Genomic DNA, 7,488 nt, shown 5'->3' with positions numbered 1-7,488 from the left:
CACGCATTCTTCCCTCCCTGCTATCTTCCACCTTCACCAGAGACCAAGTCAGAGAGACTGCTCAAACTTGAACTTGAACCTTTGAAACTATCAGGTCAATAAGCCTTTTCTCTTCATGAAGTTAGTTTCCCCAAGTGTTTTATTACAACAACAAACACTTACTAATATAATAGACAAAGAGAAGGAGAAAGGCATTCGGGAACAAACTGGGGAGAGCAGAGAAGGGCACAGAGTCTGGGGTTGGGGCCATAAATGTCAATTTGACTGGAGCAGCTCATCCATACAAGGAGAGTGGTGAGAGCCAGCCTAGAAGGGCAGATTGGGGCAAAATATGAAGCACTGGAGAACTTGGGGCCTTATACAGTTGCTCCTGAGTGTTGAAGGATTTGGGCAAGTGGAGACATGACAGAGAAGACATTTGGAAGGTAAACTGGTAATCAGTGAACCAACAATCAATGTGAGACAGACTGCTCATGATCTACATCAAAGAATTAAAACCGGATGCACTTTTTTTTAAAAGATTTATTTATTTTTATTACAAAGTCAGATATACAGAGAGGAGAGACAGAGAGGAAGATCTTCTGTCCGATGATTCACTCCCCAAGTGAGCCGCGATGGCCAGTGCTGCGGGAACCAGGAACCTTTTCTGGGTCTCCCACACGGGTGCAGGGTCCCAAAGGTTTGGGCCATCCTCGACTGCTTTCCCAGGCCACAAGCAGGAGCTGGATGGAAAGTGGAGCTGCCAGGATTAGCACTGGCACCCATATGGAATCCCGGGGTGTTCAAGGTGAGGACTTTAGCCGCTAGCCCACTGCACTGGGCCCAAACTTAATGCATTGTTAAGACGCTATGCTTGGCCTAGCAGCTAAAGTCCTCGCCTTGAACGCCCCGGGATCCCATATGGACGCCAGTTCTAATCCCGGCAGCTCCACTTCCCATCCAGCTCCCTCCTTGTGGCCTGGGAAAGCAGTCGAGGATGGCCCAAACCTTTGGGACCCTGCACCCACGTGGGAGACCCGGAAGAGGTTCCTGGTTCCCGGCTTCGGATCGGTGCAGCACCGGCCCGTTGCAGCTCACTTGGGGAGTGAAACATCGGATGGAATATCTTCCTCTCTGTCTCTCCTCTCTGTATATCCGGCTTTCCAATAATAATAAAAAAATCTTTAGAAAAAAAAAAAGACGCTATGCTTCTCAGTAACAGGGCAGGAAAGCAGAGAAATCTTCCATTTCCCTAGAATGTGTGAGGAAGACATGAAGTATAACCTATCAAGAACATATCAGGTAACTCATAGACAACAGACTCGAATCAGCATTAGACAATAGTAAAACCACAAAGACATACAGGGGGAATCAAGAGCGATCCTGACAACCTCTTAACAAGAGGTCCTATGCACAGAGCAGGGGGGTACTCTAGAGTAGAGCAGGCAGACAGGAGGAGGCTTGTATCCCAACCCTGGAGACTGCTGGATCCTCGCCAAGGACTATCAGTATGGACACCAAGACTACATCCCAACTGCCAAGGAGACCACAAGGAATTAGAGTGCCTTTGTAGGTCGAGAACTCTGAGGTCATTCACTGCCATTTGAATCTCCAACACGGGATGGAAGAAGCCCAAATCCTTCCTCGCAGGATCCAATGTCATTGGAACAACAGCCAAGAGCCCTGAATGGTCTGCAGAAACAGAAGAACAGTAAACTCCCTTCAGGACTAGGGAGAGGAGCTTTCTCTGGTCCTTACTTAGTTCCAACTTTGGGTCCCCACCCTCTCTTGCAATGACCATCAGGGTTGCCCCGGAGCTCCCCCTAGAAACAAAACAACAACAAAATTAGAATAGATCAACAGAGAACAACAAAGAAAGCCTAGAACCAGACAGGAAACAGTCAGCGGGGACTCACATATACTGTACCAGGTAGGACATGAAAATAAATTACCCCTCCCTGGGGAATTGAAGATTTCTCTGCACACCCCTCCTAAAACTGTCCTGTGCCTCAACTGTAGACATATGCCTTGTTAAAGTTATAAGCCAGCTTGGACAAATATGCCAAGTTCAGTAAAAATTATGCTTCAATACCATAAACTGCTAAATACTAAAATGAAAATAGACACGAGACAGCTGAATTGTACCCTATAGCAATTTTAAGGTAGATAGAAGCTGGTTGTACATAAACTAAAATTGAAATGTCAATGAAGTAGTCACAGGATGTGGTTAAGAACTTGCATTTTCTAACATATCAGTCACTCAATACCATGTCAATTAACTCCATAATGTTGCAAACTGTTGTTGATGTTATGTTGTGGCTTTTAATTGGTCGGGACGATTTACTGCCAGCTCTGCTTTTAGACCAGAGATGGTCTCCCCAAGAAACAGTCGAATTTATCTGGCCAATAAGATGCTGGACTCTGCATGGTACATACTTGCAATGGAAGAATCATGACTGGATTTGAACTGTTAATACTGCAACAAGGTGGAGGGATCCACCATGGGGGAAGGGCATGGGGAGGGATTGGGGGAACCTCAGAGCCTATGAAACGATGTCATAAAATGAAATGCAATTAAAAAAAAGAAAGTAAACTGAAAAAGAGGACAGCAGCATTTTTCACTTATTTTTCTGTATCATTTGCCGCTTCTCCACCCCTTCCTGTGAAATTCATACTCCCAGATACACCAAATGTCAGTTGATGGACTGCATATATCCATCTATTCATAGAAGCTATAAGATATTTTTTTCTCAGTGCCCAAAAATAATCTTCACCCTCCTAGGGGTGATGTTGCATTGAGACCATAGACTAGTGAGCAGGACCAGAGGTAGTGTCCATCTGTTCAGGCTGCTGTGACAAAACACTACACACTGAGCAGATTTTAAATGAGGGACATTTATTTTGCTAGAGGCTGAGATGTCCAAGATCAAGGAACCACTAGTTCCAATGTCTAGTGCAGGCCCAGCTCCTGGGGTTCGTGGGTGGGGTCTTCTCACGGCTTCCTTGCTTGGTGGAAGGTGTAACCAGACTCTCTGGGCCTGTATTACAAGGGCATTAACAAAACACCCCTCCTCTTAATACCATCCACTTGGAGGTTAGGAAATCCACCTACAGTCCAGGGACATGCAGTGTTCATATCACAGCAGAGCAAATGAATCAGCACTGTGGATACCGCGTGTTTCCTGCATTCTTAGCAGCATCCACAACTGGCAGGGAGGGGAAAAGACACGGATGTGCAGAAAGCAAAAATGCGAGGTGAGAGCACAGCTTGGAAAGCGTACTGAGCTAACAGCAGGAGGGTCACCAGAAGGACTGGGAGAGTTCTGCATTTCTAGGAGGTGCTGTGAGGTCCCCAGCAGGCACCCAGCACGCTGTCACAGGGACTCAGCAGGTGCTCAGAACCTGTAACCCACAGGCTGCACTGGGACCAGCCCATGAGATGCATAACAGGTAGAGACTGCAGCAGACAGAGGTGCTAGAAATAGAAACAAAGCAGAAGTAAAGTCTAGAGTCTGGAGCATCAGAGCCCGTGAGCAAGGCGTTAATCTAGGAGCAGAGGGGAGCACTAAGCACCAGGGCAGCAGCCCTGGAAGACAATTCCTGATGCTCCTCCATGAGGGAGACCCCAAAGAGGCTTAAATACAACCTTTGTCACGAGTGGCTGAATTGGCTGCATTGCTGTGGTAATAGACACCAGGCTGTGTCTTTAAGAAAGCAGATACACCGGGGATGACTAAGGCATGGGAAATGAGGCAATGATAGCAGAGCAAACAGCAGCAGAGGTCAAGGGCTGAAAAGGACACTCAAGGAATCTTTTGGGAACATTCTAGTCAAGACCCACGATGGGGAACAACCATGAATCCTGGATTCCTTTAACAGGAGATAAAGGCGCTCAAACACTTACATCAGAGAGAAGGGAGGGATGCCATCAACAGGAGAGATGCCATCGAATTTCTGGGAAGTGGACAACTGAAGAAGCAGGGCTAAGGAAGCCCTGCCCCAGAGCACACCCAACGCAGGCAGCAAGCAAGAGAAAGACTGTCCTGGAGTGCCCCATGAAAGCTCTGGGCTCACAGGTCTCCAGGCGCACACAGGTGAAAAGAATACGCAGACCCTGAAGCAGAGCAGTTCACTGATAACCTGGCTATGAAAAATGCACACAGTATAATCAGAACCATGTTCTAAGAACACCCTGCTCACTGACTCTCAATCCCAGCTGCAGGAGAAAGAGAAAAGAGTAGAGGAAGGGGAAGAGAAGAAATGGGAAGCAAGAAAAGGAGGCAGGAAAAGGGAAGGAACAGAAAAGGAGAGGAAGAACAGAGCAGGAGCAGAGGGAGAGAGGGAAAGAAAGAATGTCCTTTAGCCACAGCCCCTCCTGCAGACATGCAGGGGCCCCGGGGTGACGGCTGAGCAGCAGGCCTGGAAAGAAATCAATCTAACCAAAGAAATCTCAGAAACACACTCCAGGGGAGGGGCCGTTGACTGCCCATGAAGTTGCTATTGCAAACACTTGAGAAACATTCAAGACAGATGTCCTGAGGGTGGGAGGGGCTGGGACCCAGCAAGGCAATGAGACCACAGGACAGAGCTGGCTGGACCGTTAGCTGGTCATCTAATTTTTTTTTTTAATTTCCCTGTTGCAGGATCAGCGCCTGAGTAAAGCACATCAAGACTGGAATAGGCTCAGAGAATGCAAACGACCTCAAGGACAGCAACTCAAACGCAGGCCTGTGGTTAAGAGGCGTTGAGGGGGAACAAGCAAGACAGCAGGTGGCCTTTCTAGTGCACCAACACCGAGATAACAATTAAAATATCAACATATTACTTACATTCACCTGGGTTTAGATGGGCTGCTGGCTTAGCAGTTCAGATAGTTCTGAACCTGGCTGCACCTGGCTGCAGCCCCAGCTCCTCTCCTCTGCTTCTTGCGGCCCTGACACCCATGTGCAAGACCCAGAACGAGTTCTAGACTCCTGGCCTCTACCTGGCCCAGCCCCAGCTAGGCATTTGGGGTAGATGAAAGATCTCTCTCTCGTCCTCTCTCTGTCCCTCCCTCTCTCCTTCTCTCTATCTTTCAGACAAAATGAAAACAAATAATATAAAGTGTTCCTATTTCAATTAAAATTTTAAAAAGAAAATTACATAAGTAATCAGAAAAGAACTAAAAAGAGTCACAGAAGTGCTGGAGGAAGGGAGAGAGAAGATAGAAGGGGAGTGGTGTGAATGAACAAGCACCGCCTGTCAGAGCAGAATCCAACAGAAACCTTGAAGGGCAGTGTGGTGGCAGAGTGCATTAAGCTGCTGCTTGCGACAACCATCACCAGCACACCCCAGATGAGATTTCCTGGCTTGAGTCCTGGCTGATCTATGCTGTTGATGCAACAGGTAATGACCCAAGCGCTTGTGTCCTGCCACACCCACAGCAGGAAGGTCCAAGTTGAGTTTCAGGCTCCTGTCCTTTGGCCTGGCCACGCCTTGGCTGTTGCAGATGTTTAAGGCGTAAACCAGCTGATGGACAATTCTTTCTCTCTCTCCTGTCCCTCTCTCTCTTCTCCTCTCTTCTCCCCACCCTCTCACTCTACCTTTCAAAAAACAAACCTTTTAAAAGGGAAGAGGGGAAGATCTTGGAGTAAAGGAATGAATAAGGAAATCACGCTTGTTCATACTATTCAGAAATAGGATTGGAACCACCTGGGGCGGCGGGGGGTGGGGGGAAGCAGAAAATAATAGTTGGGAGTTTTCTAAGATCCACCCTGCCAAACAGTGATTGCAAGTGAGTGTGGGGTGCCAAGACAATAGAGTGCTTCTTTTCCTGCTGACACTTTAACACGATTTAACTTCTTAAGCATGTGTACTTACTGTTTTAATTTTAAAACAGGAATTTTTCCTGTGATAAAAAAAAAGTTTATGCAGGCACAATGCAGTAATTGGTTCCAGAAACAGAGGAGCAATGAGACTGGGAGGAAGGGCAGGTGTGATAGACAAAGACAGGGGTGGAGCATTAAGTTAAGGCAAACAACAAGGAATGAGAATGAGAAACATTCTCAAATCTAGATGAGTGGAAGGATTTGAGGCACAGTCCAACAAAGGAGTTTGGAAGTATATACTTACTTTCAGGAAGTGTGATAAGTGCAGTTGCAATAAATTTCACTTGAAACATTTTTTCATTTCAAATTTTAGAATTAAGCAAGCAGATGTACCTGCGGAAGGAGATGTTTTCCTAGTGTGTAACTGTGGCCTTATATCTAATTGTCTCCAGGTAAGAAAAAATGGAGAGAAAAGTAGACTGTTGGCAGACACATCCAAAGTCTTTGCAAAAGAGAAGGATACGATCCATGCTCTGTGGAAGATCTGGGGCAAGAGAGGAGATGGGAATCAGGACACAGGCACGTCATAGAAAAGACAAACTGGAACCTCCAAAAATGAAACTGTCCTCCCTGGGAAAATAGGCGATTCTAAACCACCCAGTGGCAAATAAGTAGCCAAACACGGGATTAAAGTTTAGATTCACTTTTTGTCTGAATGTTAGGGTAAAGAAAACTTTATTGGAGGGTCATATGTGGCAATAAACATTTATAAAAGTTTACTGTAAATATGTTTAGTTTAAAGATGAAGGTAATCTTGTGCCTACAGCGCCACCCACTGGGCACAAGACACTGGCCAGACTTATCTATCAAGAGTCTTCAGAGTACCTACCACGAAAGTGCGCTCTTTCCTTCTCTCCCTCTCTCCCTCTCTCCCTCTCTTCTCTCTCCCTCTCTCTCTCTCTCTCTCTTTCACACACACACACACACACACACACACACACACACACACACACACACACACACACACACTGACAGATTCCAAATGGCTCCATTTTAGGAAATCACTTACCAATTTCTTAAGAAGTTAGTGACTTACAAACTTACTATAAAAGCCACAAATCCCATTCTTGCTAAGCCAAGAAAAACAAAAACACTTGAGGCTATTATCAGCCGTCTTCACTAAACTGCTAAATGGAAAATTTTACGTCACCAGGCAGGTATTATTTTGCATTATTCTTATTATCAGACCAGACATCTTTCCTGTCAACGTGGTAACAAAGCAAGCTAATCCTCCACTCGCAGTGCCAGCATCCCACATGGGTGCCAGTTGCAGTCCCAGATGCTTCAATTCCAATCCAGCTCCCTGCTTATGACCTGAGAAAGCAGCAGAGAATGGCTCAAGTCCTTGGGCCCCTGCATCCACATGGAAGACCCAGAAGAAGCTTCTGGCTCCCAGATTCAGATCGGCACAGCTCCCACCACCACTGCGACGATTTTGGAAGACAACCTCTCTCCTCTCTGTAAATACGCCTTTCCAATAAAAAATAAATCTTTTTTTAAAAGTGGCCTAGCGGCTCAAGTCCTCGCCTTGAATGCGCCAGTATCCCATATGGGTGCCGGTTCTAATCCTGGCAGCTCCATTTCCCATCCAGTTCCCTGCTTTTGGCCTGGGAAACCATTTGAGGACAGACCAAAGCCTTGG

This window comes from Ochotona princeps, chromosome 7 (assembly GCF_030435755.1).
Source record: "Ochotona princeps isolate mOchPri1 chromosome 7, mOchPri1.hap1, whole genome shotgun sequence".
NCBI lineage: Eukaryota > Metazoa > Chordata > Mammalia > Lagomorpha > Ochotonidae > Ochotona > Ochotona princeps.
Note: the sequence above shows the minus strand (reverse complement) of the source record.